This window comes from Polistes fuscatus, unplaced genomic scaffold (assembly GCF_010416935.1).
Source record: "Polistes fuscatus isolate 324 unplaced genomic scaffold, CU_Pfus_HIC Scaffold14, whole genome shotgun sequence".
In the NCBI taxonomy this organism is placed as follows: Eukaryota; Metazoa; Arthropoda; class Insecta; order Hymenoptera; family Vespidae; genus Polistes; species Polistes fuscatus.
Window position 1 is genome coordinate 644479 of NW_025113042.1, and position 14587 is coordinate 659065.

The 14587-nt window shown below is 29.3% G+C and overlaps 1 protein-coding gene across 1 annotated transcript in view; it reads right to left on the bottom strand.

The window, feature by feature from the left end:
• The window catches only part of LOC122514281 (metabotropic glutamate receptor 2-like), a 163734-nt gene extending 154157 nt beyond the window's left edge, over nucleotides 1-9577 (bottom strand). Inside the window, 2 exon segments of the mRNA XM_043631009.1 lie at nucleotides 8544-8722; nucleotides 9456-9577. The gene's annotated coding sequence lies outside the window, so the exon portion shown is untranslated.
• Between the last annotated feature and the right edge of the window lie 5010 nt (nucleotides 9578-14587).

A 14587-nucleotide genomic window follows, 5' to 3' on the forward strand; every position in this document is an offset into this window, starting at 1 on the left:
AAAAAAATATAGAAAAGAAACGTATATATGATACAATTGAAAGATTAAAAGTAAACTGTTGTATTTTAGAAAATTTTTTCCACGAGAAACGTTGTTAACTTACAATAAATATCGTTACAGTTTTAATACTCTGACACGATGATGTTGTTTGAAGAGAATCTCGTCGACGTTTGCTATGATAAAAACTACAAACCGTCTATGTTACATTCCACGTTTCTTTGATTACACTGAAAATGTTTTGTCGTCTAGATGAACGAGCTGTCGTATAGAAACAAGAAGGATAGGAGATAAGACGCTCATAAGAAGGGCTAATTATAAGTCTTGAGTTTTGTGTAGTACGAAGATTGAACGCTCACGTGCTAAGATATTTACAAGTTGACAAGAAACCTTGGAAACCCTTAAGGTGCTCGTTATACCTTGACTTTTTACTGGAATCTCGTGAAAGAGTTTTTTGTCCAATGAGAATACATTGTATTTCTAGAAGGATCATTCTCGTTCTATTTTTATTGTATTTTTAATTTGTACATTTTCTTTTTTTCTTTTTTTTCAAATCATTCTTGACATCATTTGATTATTATTTTTGATTATTATACGAAAAAACAAAGCGTAATGCATATTTTTAATTTGTTAACATTTCCCCGCGGGAGATACGTCGTTGTGAAAAATATTTCCAACTCGCGTGACATCTCATAACACGTATATTCAATATTTCACGTGCAACACCTGTAAATAATTTTCTATTTATTTGCAGATGGCAAGAGACGTGATATGAGTCTTTACCAACCAGGAACGGACTTTCTACGAAGAAGGAGCCCATGTTTAGGAGAATTCTCTAGAGATTAGAATATTGATTCTTAGTACAAGAAGCAAAATACACCTTGGTTACTAACACTATAAATTATTCTCACTAATTACGAAATAGTTAGTTAGTGGTATCGTGAAAGTTTCGATAATATAACCTTATGGTTAGGTAACTATAATATAAACTAATCAAGAATTTGATGAATGTATCGTAAATTACTAGAAGAAATAATCTCCAATTCTTCTCGTAAAGATTTATGGTTGTAGGGTATAATTTTCGTTAAGTGTATGGAATTATTTATGATTTATATTTAAATCCATCAGCTCTATGCAATAAGTTTTCTATACAGTCAAATATTTAGGTACATGTTCAGAAGTTACACAAGTTTTCCATGTACATGCACGTACACATATAAATACAAAAATTTTAATGGCAGCATCTTACTTTAAGCCTCTTTTCTCTCTCTCTTCTCTCCTCTCTTGCATTTACTTTAGATTTCTAATTCCTTCTCATTTATGTAAATTGGTAAAATTCCTTACCCAACTAAAAGATTTCTAATTATGATAAGTAGAAACGAATTTTCTTGAATAAGAGATAGCAAGAAAATCGCTGATGACAGAGTTGAGATTTCAGGTAATTTCTGCCGATGCAATTAGTACTTCGAGAAACATTTAAATAGATCAAACACATGAATGTTTTAGTTTGAAACGAGTGTGTTTTTGTGTTCTTGATTTCTTCGTGGTTTATCTCGTTCTATTTTTATATACGATTTCGTCGCAAATGCACGTTTCATTAATTACAAATGGTAAAATACTCTCATTGTTCCGTTTCAATCCATTGTCATACGGTACACTTATTTGATTTATTATCTCCAAGCAATTAGTAGCACGATTAATCGAATCTCATAGATGCATGCATTTATGAACATTTTATTCGTTTCTCGAAATGAAACTTCTTAGACGACGGTAATCATAAAATTTGATGAAACGACATGAAAGGAAAGGGAATATAGAAGTAAGAAGAGAAAGAGTGAAATAAAATCAATTGTCGATTGACAGTTGAACGAGATTACTCGATGGTACTGAGTTAGTAGTGGTGTGTGTATGTATGAGATACCTCGATCGATAATTCTTACGAGAAGTATTTTTTTTATGGAAGAATGAGTAAGGATTTGAATTTACCTAGAGAGTATTCGATATACTTTAAATGCTTGTTAATTAATCGAAGAAAATGTATATTGTAGTTTAAAAACATGGAAATTAGGTTAAATTGGCTTTAATTGGCAGTAAAAGTCAGTTGAAATGTTTTTATTGATTGATTTTTATGCATATGACTTTTAGAAAAATAAATTCTATTTATTTGGAATATTATTCACGTTGTACGTATACAGCCTTAGAAAAGTCATATAAACAACATTCAATAAAAGAACTTTCATAAAGCATAACAAGCCAGTGTAAAGATGGATTCCGAAGAGGAAGGTACGTCAAACTTATATTCCATGTTTTTAAACTAAAATATACATTTCTTTAGATTAATTATGAATCATTTAAAGTATATTTAACACTCTGATGTATTCTATTAATATTTATGATTGTTTAAAAGTATACACATTTTATAAGTATTTACATATCTATTAACATTCTTTGAATATTAAATAATTTCTATTTGATATTTTATTAGACGTAATTTTTATCCATTGAGTCATCACTGCGCAGGAACATTAAAACAAACATATACCTTTGTTGAAATAATTACATAAAAATGAAAACAAATGCTAAAATCAGAACGTTATTATCTTAAATTCTATTTATTAGATAGATTATTCCTGTTATGCACATGCGCAACGTTCGGAAAGTAATATAAACAATATTTAATAAAAGTACTTTCATAGAGAACAACGTGCCAGTCTGAAGGTGAATTTCGAGGAGGACGGTGCTCCGAACATATACTCCGTGTTTTTAAACAACAATACACGTTTCCTTCGATAATTAACAATCATTTAAGGTATATCACATACTTTAATGTACTTTATTAATATTTCGGATTATTTAAACTAAAATACATTTGTTTTAACGTTCCTAACTAGTGATGAATTTGAATTAAAAATTTTCATCTAATAAAATATCAAATTGAAATTATTCAATATTTTAAGTATACTAATAAATATGTCATTTTTAAACAAATGTATTTTTTATTATTCTACATATTATATAGATATATACAATATATATAAATACACACACACACACACACACACACATATGTAGGTACGTCATTCCCTTCTATCGTCTATCGTCTATCACCTAGACGACTTTTTTCGGCATCTTTCTCCTGAACCTTCCCTTTCTTTGTAATCCTCACTTCCCCCATCGTGGATAACAATTGATCCTATGATAGTTCTGTTTTCAGTCACGTACGCCATAAGCACGAACGCACGCACGTACGCATACACACATACACACTCTTTCATGCCCCATACTCATTTTATCACAATACGACAAAAGAAAGGACAACATTTCCCGTAGCTTTACTTTTAAGAAAATCTTCTTTCGTTATTCTAGACGTCGTAACATTCTTCGAACTTACAACTTATGTCAATTTATCACGTCAACAAAAATTATTTATAATTCTCGTTGACAATTAATTATATATCTCACTATTAATAAAAAAATAACAAAATGTTATTCTAGAAATATCTATATGCACACTTTTAATAGTAATCGTATTCTGTTATCTACGTTTTAAGTTTCTTTTGTACAAATGAGACAAGAAACATTGCTTCCTGTTCACTCCTGAATTTTCCTATCACGATATTTTTATTTTGTGTATTTTATATTTATATTTCACAGTGCATATATACTCCATTAAATTCCTTTCAAGATTACAGTTAAAAATCCTATTAAACTCGAAGAAAAATGTCATCCATGTCTGGGCGATGGGACCCCCATGGAAGGCATGCTTGTCACTGAAATATAAGTTACCTGGCGACTAACTGATTAAATAATAATAAAAACAAAAGATAAACAACCAATTGTTAGACATCCAAAAACTGTATATTCTCCTTTTTATACCAACATGTACGATTTTTAAGTACGGCCGTTTCCTGTACATTATTTTCGTATTTGTTTAATTTACTTGTTTTAAATAAAACTTTCAATTGAAACTCATTATGTATATAATTAAGGTATACTAATGCATTTATTTCTAAATTTTCTTCATCTTAGGCACATTACATCACTAGTTATTAAGTAAAAATTTAGTAAACGTCAAAGAACAGTCACTGTATTTGTGTGAATCAATTAATTATTTTCCACGTGATAATACGAATTTCACTTTTATCACTCGTGGAGGGGCCACGAGATGCACATTCATTTTCTCTTTTTTATTATTTAGATATATCTAAAATATTAATTTAGATATATCTAAATTAGATATATCTAAATAATAATATAAAAATATAATATAATATAGATTTAGATTAATTTATTAATCTAAAATTTAATTTTTATTATTTAGATATATCTAAATTAATATTTTAGATATATCTAAATAATATAATTTATATTATTATATATAATATTAATATTCTAATATAATATATTAGAAGAATATTTGAAAATTGAAATAAATATTTGCAGGATAATAATCATTGACACATATCATTGTGAAACGAGTGAAGTATTTACTCGGTCGGAATATAATTTTCAATTGTCGAGAGTAATAGTGCGAATTCGTTATGCTCAAAATGTTCAACGAAATGACTAATTTCTAAGTCAGCCAGGATAACACGTTTTATGAATATTGTGTTCCAAATGAACACTAGGATGCGCTTTCGTTAGCTAGAAATCTAACAAAATACGACAGCATAGTCGACATTAAAGGATAGTTTCGTAGATAAGTAAGAGTGAAAATGGAAATTCGTATACGTTAATCAAATATCTCACACTTCTCTTTAAAACGTGAACACGTTTCTCAAAGATGGATATATGAAACAAAATAACGAGCGAACGAAACCGTCGTTAATAATTTCTCCATGGTTTTCGTGTTACGTTTAAACGAAATATATTTCATATTTTTATTTTTATTTTATTTTATTTTATACAATTAAACGTTTAAGCATGAGAACATCGCGTTGCCATGGAATTAATGGATTTACGATCTATAGAGGATAGTATCAAGATCTTCGAAAGAAATTGACTAGTTGTGTAACTTATAGGGATGCTTCTTAAGCACTTTAAAACTTACCTTAAAGTGAGAAAAACACTCGAGGATACTTAGCGATAGTCGTTTGTTCTTTTCACAAATACTTCTTATAATACATTAGAAGAAGTAATTAGAGAATTAAAAAAAAAAAGAAAAGAACAAAAGAATAAAGTGATAAGAAAAAAGCTGAAAAATACGATGTTATTTACAATGATTAATCAAATGAAACAAAGGTATGATTAATTTTATCAAATAAAAATGGCAAATATTTATTATACTGCGTGGTAGATCGAAATAGCGAATGGGAATGGAAAAAACATGATTTACGAATAAATGATCAGAGGGATATTATTTCGGAAAAGAAAAAATGTAACATTTCGCAGAGGAATTAGAATGATTTAGTAGGTAGTCTTTGATTCCATTTTAGGTGAGCCGTGTTCTTGTTTCAGACAGTGATGAATAGTTTTGCCTCTTCAACGCGTACCTAACACCTCTCTGACGATTCATATAACGTATCCAGCTGACAATCGAGAGCATGATCACAATGTTCGCGATAGATCCAATACGTTTAGTTCTACAGATTCGTCAATGTTATATGAATCCTATTTGCTCGTCTCTCAATGTCACTAATGATTTTCCTTTGTTCTACTTGTCATTAGAAATTATAATTGGGAATCGTTAATGAATCAAGTATATTAATAATTTATCATTTTGTCCCATTTTAATAAAAGCATGTTATAAGTGTGTGTGTGTCGATTGTTCCTTTTACGATAAATTAATTTATCGAAAATTCCCTTTTCGCGTGTAATATAATACATGGATTTTAAATGAATTTCCTACGTTCTCGCGTTAATCGATCGAAATGTTCTCCATTTAAAATAAATCTTTCAAATCTGTCGTATAAAAATGTTTAACAATATCAAATAAAAATTGTATATTGTATCAATTATATTCTAAATGATTAATATACGATACATACGTGTTATAAATGGAAATAACGAAGAAACTCTAATCAGACAATTCAATTGAAATTTAATATCCGTTCGGTAAGTTCCGAAACAAAGTGAATGACGGTGTTTGAGTTCGAACGAAAAACGAGAAACAACTTTTAATCCTCTTAACGTTAGTTTCAATGGAATAGTAGAAGCAAGTATTACGGGAAATGAATATTCTTTCGCTTTACGATGTTGGAATCTAATATCCGGTCGGGTTTGAGTAGTTTGAATTATAGGAACATGAATCGGGGAAAAAAGAGAGTGAGAGAGAAACAGAACCAAAATAGGAACATTTTGGTCACGCATGTATCGTATCTATTTTAAACGATTTTCAACCACCACCCCCTCCTTACTCACTTATTTATGAAAATTAATGGGATAATAGTAGAGAAACTCATAGTATTTCGGATAACATGCAAGTCCAGAAAGGTTTGTGAAATTTCTATATGTCTTCTTTAATGTCTTCTTAATTTCTATGTATATTTTTGAGCCGTTTATTTTGAAAGTGGCTTAACTCCATTTTTCATTTTTTTTATAATTTCATTATTTTTCTTTATTTATATTTATTTTATTTTACTATCAGTATTATATTTATACCATCTTTATTTTATCTTTATCTTTCGATATTTTTTATTTTTTTTTTCTTTATGCAACAATGAGTTATCCCCGTAAATGTTTGAATAAACGAAATATGTATATGTATGTACGTATATACGAGAGAAAGAGAGAAAAAGAAAAAGAGAGAGAGAGAGAGAGAAATAGATAGAAAAGTTTCAGTTTGGTATTTTATAAAGTTACTTAAGTTTTAACTTTAAAGTTATATCATTCGTTGAAGGTTAGCGTTTTTAAAGTGTAGCAAAAAAACTTAAGATTTAAGTACTCAACTCTTTCCTTCCTTCCTTCCTTCCTTCCTTCCTTCCTTCATTATTATTTTCCTTTTTCTTTCTCTATATTTTTCTGTATATTTCTTTTTTTTTCTGTTTCCTTTTCCTTCCGTTTTACTCGCGTAAAGTTCATTTTCTTGCACAAACCCGTGTGAAACTTGGATTCTATCCATAAAAGTTTGTTAATCTTATGGATCGTGAGGAACGATCTTCACGAGAGTAAAGTAATCTAATTGTAAAACAAGCCTATTGAGTGAAGTAAGTAGTTCGAATAGAATGAGACGCGTTATCTTTACTATCTCCTCCTCGTATGTTTTATCTGATTTTCACACGAATAAGTTCGTATATCGATCTTCGATGAATTTTTATTGGAAAACTGTAATAGCAATTATTTATATTCTCAATTTGTAATTACAAACAAAGGATATACGTACAATCGTATATATTTTCACGATGTCATCGGACGTATTAAATTTACTTAATATAAATTCGACTAATTTATCCTGAGCTTTTCTCTCCCGAAGGACTTAAATTTCGAACGAGGGAAAATTTATTGTTGCATTAGGCGATTCATTTGAAATAATGAATTTTACATCGATTTCTCGAACGGTGTGTAATTTATTGAAAAACAAGAAAAAAAACAAAAAGAATAATGAGAGAAAGAGAGAGAGAGAGAGAGAGAGAGAGAGAAGATTTAAGCTTCGGTATAATATACAAGTAAACAATAATAAAGATATATGTAATATAAATTTTATTTATGACATACACACAGGAAAAATGATTCAAATGTTTTAAAAGCCTCGATGAATTTTGCGAAGGATCTGTTCTAATTCGTAATTTCTCTTCTCGGTTAAATAGCAGCTTGGCATTTAATTAGAATTAGATCTTATTGTTAGGCAAATCTCGTTAGGGTTGAGATTGTCTCTGTCTCTGTCTCTCTCTTTCTCTTTCTCTTTCTCTTTATTGCGGTCACGTCAACAAGTTCACTCAAATTGTTCATCTGAAATAATTTAATTAAAGTTTCTCTGAATTTGAAGCAAGACGAAACTTTCTCGCAGATAGAGTTTCCTTTTTATAAAAAAAAAAAACAAAATAATACATATGTGTATATTACCGTTAAAGCATGAAATCAGTTAATTTATAAAATAATCGTCTAACTTACAGAACAATCATATTGACCTATTGAAATATGAAATAAGGCATGATTGCATATTTAAACCAAGTAATGTAAGAATTCCCTAAACACGAATAGAATTTAAAGTATATTATTAAAAATAGATCCGTTTTTGAGAGATTGGATACGATAAAACATCATGATTAACAGAACATTTGTTTGCAAAGTACAGGAAGAGATTAGAACAGATTACTAAGAGCATTATTGTGGAAAGAAAAACAAACTTTAAGGATAGATCCAATTTCAATCTCATACTTTAATGACTCATTTATCGTGAATTCATATTTCACCTATTTATATTATGTAACGCAACTAGTTTTAAAATGTAATGTAGAATAAAATTATTTTTATATGTTTGTTTTTTTTTCTGAAACGTTTAGTTTTTCGTATATTATTTAGTTATTTCATGAATTAACTGAATTATACACCTTAACAATAACATAATGTATACAATATCATACGTTGAAATGTGGAAAAATTCTTACCTTTAATTAAATGACCGACCGCTGGTATCTCGGTGTCCATTTACGAGAAAATTTACATGTAAATGCATCTCTACTCTCATATCCGGTCCTTGATCGCATCTGCTGCATCCACAGAAACTCAAATCATATGGTTCCACGTTAGACATTCTTCGACGATAGGATCGAGAGAAATTCCATTTCTATTGATAAACATTGCTTAGAAAAAAAATGTAAAATCGAACCTAAATATACGAATACTTATGATAATCACGAATCGAATATAATAACAAAATCTTATCGAAAAACGTAAAATGTTATTAAAAAATTAAAATCATATCGATGATAAGTAATCGTTTAAAAATCACACGAAAATGTAATCCTGCCTGTTTCTATAAAATTGCAAAAAGCACTCGTTAATCGTCGTTCTATCTTAACGTTTTACGGTTAAAAATAAAAATAGAACGAAAAGGAGTGCAAACAAAACTACAAAATAAAAATAGTAGACAATTTCGGCTAGTTGATATTTTTCTTTCTATTTTATTAACTTATTTCCCCCGTTACGCGCGCGTAAGCTTCTAAAAAATCGATTGTTACATCGCAAAGAAAAAAAGAGTTTAAAATAGCGATTCGATCTCAGAAGAAAAATGTGACTAGATCGTAAAATATTATTAAAATATTCAAATCGTATAAATGATAAATAACCGTTTAAGAAATCACACGAAAACGTGGTTATCCTACTTATTTCTATAAAATTGCATGAAACACTTATTAATCGTCGTTCTATCTCAACTTTGTACGATTAAAAATAAAAATAAAAATAGAATCGAAAAAGGAATACAATGACAAGTAAGAAAGAAAAAACGGAAAGAAAAATGTAGAAAAATGTAGAAAAATTCGGCTAAGTTTATATATTTTTTTCTATTTTCAATTTACTTATTTTGTTCGTTGCGCGTAAGCTTCCATAAAGATCGATTGTTAAAAAGGTGAAAATAGCGATTCGATCTCTGAGGAAAAATGGGACTAGAGCTAAGGTCCAACCGAATGTAGATACGCGCGTATACTGAAGGTACTCGTGGGAGCGAGGGCGCCGGCTTCAACCATTTCAACCCCTCTTTCGTTCCAGCATCCAGAGTGCCACGCGCGTTTTCTCTCTTCCTCTATCGCATTCATTCGCGTTCTACTTGCCTTTATTTCCTTGTCTCTCTTTCCCTTCTACTCAACCCCCCTTACCCCCGTCCTGCTTTCTTCACTCTCTCTCTCTCTCTCTCTCTCTTTTACTTTTTATTTTTGTCTTTGTGTCTTTCCTCTCTTTTTTCTTGTTTTTTTTTTATTATTATTATTATTAAACATCGTTGTAAAATAACAATAATGAATTCGTTACGGATGCGATTCGTCACAGTCAGATGATACTAGCTTTACTGCTGATCGTTTAGATTTGACTATTCTCTTTTCCTTTCTTTCTCTTTCAATTTTTCTCTTTCGAACTAGATATCGTAATCTCGCTGGCAGGATGCTTTTTTGCCATTACTACATACTCGTTTTATCAATTGTCAAATGCAATATAAACCTAACGGTATCTATTTGATATTATTATGTAAAACAATAGTTGCGGTATTAGTATTTTTTTTTTTTTTTTTGGAAATCTTTCTTCTATAGAAAAAGTAAAGAAGTTGATAAAATTTATCGTAGTTCTTGTTTTTCTCTTTTCATTTATCCGAAGTAAAAAGATAATTGATCGGATTGAATTTTACTATCAACGTTTTCGTTTGGAAATGTTAGGAAATTTAAAAAAGAATAACTTGAATAATTATTTAAATAGAAAAATCACAGGGATTTTCAATTAATTACGCGGTAACTAGGACGTTCGACTCGTTTCGCGACAAAGGAAGAATCCACGCGGGTAGAAATTAGTTTCGAAAGCATACATTCATAATTAGAAATGTAATTATTGAGGAAACGTATCGAAGGTTAGTTCACGCTTAATAATTTTGCTACCGCTTTCATATACGACAAAGTAATCAATGCGTCAAAACCTAACAATAGAATTTTCTGTTTCGAGGAGAATTTTTTCCTATCTGAAATTAATGAGCTGCCAGACTAATTGTAAAATAAAAATAAAAAAATAAAAGATAAAATAGGAAAACGCTAGAGCACGAATATTTTACAAAATTTGATTAACAAAATTAATCGAATGCATGGCGAAACGTTTTCTTTATTTTTTGTATTTTTAATGAATACCATATACCCATAAAAAGGTACGCGTTTTCTTTTATTTGTGTATGTATACATTTACGAAAATTAAACATTCGCATCTCTAGATTCAATTATTGTAGCGTTCTACAACGCGTATCATTAATTACTTTCTAATAAATATCTAACGAACGTATCTTTTTTTTTTTTGAATCCTGAGTATGATAATTATTCGTTGGTTTTGATTTTACAAATGGAATATCAAACATACACATTTATCTTGTACACTTATTACAATAAATGTTAACTCTTTATCCTGTATGTATTAACAAATTTAAATGCATACTTCGTTAAATCACTTTTAAAATTTCATTTGTTTAATCGTATTTTCCATGAGACCTTTATTCGAAAGGATTAGCTTATTAAATTTCGAAACGATTGAAAAAAAGTCATCTAATTTTACGTAATCAAAATTCACGAGCATTTATAATAACGTAAGATTCAAAAGATAATAATAATAATAATTATAAAATAGCTTATCCTATTTCATTGATAATCTCGTAAGATAATAATTAACGTTGTTTTATTAATACTATAAAAGAAACACGCAAAAATAATATTGAATATTATTACAGTAAATATTCTCGTTATTCGTACGATTGACTATAAAATCTTTAAACATTAAACTTTACATATTATCGAGTAAACAATGCTCGCACAATATATATACACGTGCAGCTCGTAAAATGCAACGAGAAAGTACATAACAATATACAAGATATAATCCAAACATTTTCAGATTATTTTAATCTTTTGTTTCCATACAGGTTTACATTTTATTTATTACTCGCGCATGATAAAAATAAACTTAATTGTTTTTTACGAATCATTTATGTATACCCGGTATGAATATGTATTCAATTATTATTAATATTATTATTATTATTATATTATTGCGATAGGACAGAAAAGACATATATATTTCAAAATAATAAATTATCAAAGGAGAAATACGTGAAACTTTAAAATTCAATTAAACGAGATCGATCACCCTCTTACGTAATAAACATGTTTACGTATCAACAAAGAGAACACGGCTCGCATAATTAATCTTATAAATTCTTAGCAACTTATCGTTTTCATATTATCCGTTGCAACAACTCAACCTCGTTAAGAATTTTCGTTTTACAAAGAAAAGTTGTTTAAATTGCACCGAGGAGGAGACAACGGAAAATACTTCGAGACGTAGTCAAAGTCTAACGTAAAATTATTCTTATTTAATTACCAAATGACGTAACTTCCTCTATTTTATAAAGTAACAACTTAAGACGGTGAAATATAACGAGACGACAAATTTGATCGAACGAACGAACTAACTAACGAATAAAAGTATTGAAAAAAAAAAGAAAAAAACGTAGACTCGTAAAAAAACGGGTCAATCGTGTTAGAAAATAATTTGCCGAACGCAGCTGATTAAAAGATTTTTCATCTGACTTTACAACTCGAACGTGAAATTCAGCCTCCTTGGTAATCAACGAACGTACTTTAACTTAAGAAAAGAAGAAAGAAAATGAGAAAAGAATCATTTTCCCCCATTCTGTAGTAAAAACAAAAAAAAAATGGAAAAAAGAAAAAAAAAAAAAAAAAAGAAATGTAATAATGAGAACAAGCATTTCGTTTCTTTGAAAAATATGTCACGTCGTGCAATATGCGGTCGCTTTAAACTCCCGTCAACAAGAGAATGAGCGGTAAAAGACGTGAAAACTTAATTACGCGCAAAATTGTAAAGCTCCAAGTTGAAACTTTAACGCTCGGATACTTCGTTGTAGTTCTTTTAAAATGTGGCCGCAACCGGAAGAAGGATCTCTAATGCGAGTCAAGCTTTTAATATATGCATTATAAATAATCTTTCCAGGAAAATCTCGAGCGTTTTATTGAAAATGAATGAATTCAAATATTCATGTTTATTGAACTTTATTTTTCATCTATAATAGATTGAACTTATAATAATAATAATAATGATGTGATACGTAATAATAAAATGTTAATTAGATATCGATTAGCTGCTCGTCAACGGTTTTTTTTTTATTTATAAATCTTTCATTTTATTGCAAAAATATTATTTCTCCGTAATAAAATTAATTTTCCGATAGTGTCACATTTTAGGTCATTTTCAACGCTAACGTGGCAGCCGGTCTTTTCAATTTATGTTTCGTTTCGTTAAATAGACATTTCCTTTATAAATTAAATAATATGTTTTCGTTATTATTACATATTCGTTGCTTTTACTTATTCTATTTCCTTTTGTTAATATCGTTAATGGTATGGCTAAAGGAAAATAGAAAAAAATTGTTTCTAGTAAATATGAAAAAATGTGATGGGTAAACGTAGTCACCGTTGTTGCACCTTATACTAGGACACAAGGTAACAAACATAAATTATAAATGAAATGCAATGCGTTAGAGTTGAAGTTTACCACGTTATGCATAGAGAGTTACTAGCATTCTCCAGAGAATCCTTAAAAATAAATATAATATTTTACTAATAATATATTAATATATATGGGGTATTTTAATTTTATGTTTACATCTGTAAAAGAAAAAATAAAAGCGAAACAAAATTTATTCCTTTTATCATTCTGTCGAGTATCTTGAAGAATTATTTTTTCAATTCCTATCATTTGAATTATATTACATGGAACAAAAAAACAAATTCTCGCAATATCTCTTTATATTTGTATTCCGTGAATTCATCATACTTGCTCGCTATGCTTTCTCCGTTATTTTCAGTTTCCGATCTGTCATGCGTCGACCAATTAAGCTCCATGATGTAGATTTATCTCCGAGCTTGGTTTCCGAGTTTAGCCACAAGCATAAATATTAGTCGAATCTAAAATGAAATAAACAAAAATTTCATTCTCTTCTTTTCTTTGCGAAAAATGACGGGAAACAGACGCGTTCGTTTGATTAAAAAACTCAGAAACTCCGTCTAATGGCAACTAATGCGTATTGTTATTTAAAAAGCAAAGTTTTCTTTTTTTCTTTATAAAAGAAACATCGTTTTTCAAAAGTAGGGGGAGAAAAACACGTGTTGTCTTCGCAATTAAATAGCTCGAGTGATCACGTAAAAAATGATTTTTTCATGTTGGCCATGGTCATTTATAAAAGTTGTATATTTTAAACAGCAATATTAATTATTTCATCGTTACGTTAATTTTCGGGAAAGCAAGCAATAATATTGGATAAATATTCAAAACCGAAGCACAGGATAAAGTAATACGATAGAAAGCGAATGGATCCAATCTAAAAGAAATTATCTTATACAGGAATAGCATCGATATTGGTTATATATGTGATATCCTGATGCAAATCAGACCGATTAGCTTGATTGATGGGTGCTTGACATTACAATATCGATTGAAGCGGCAGTCATGAGCCAACGTACACATTGCATACACTACAAATATATACTATGAACTAATATGCATACAAACTCAGAACTTGTACATATATAAGTTAGAGTAGGTATCCGGTATTATGGCAAATGATAATCACAGGATTAGCAAACTACGTTATAACATCGTCATCGAATTGTAATGCATCGTAAGCGAATCATTTCCACAAATATAAATTAACATCTATACGAAATTCTAACTCCGGGGGAACAAGTAACTATGACCATTTAAATAAAATTTTGTAAAAAAAATCTTTTGACTAGCAATGTCACGCGAAAGAGTATCAAAGAAAAGTAGAAAAGATGATAAATAAATAATAGCGAATGTCAAAACTTCGTGGTCCCTTTTAAAAGAGCATCAACAACAATAAAGTAACGCGAAAGTTGCTGAACTTGTCCCGACACCTTACCGAGATCGTTTA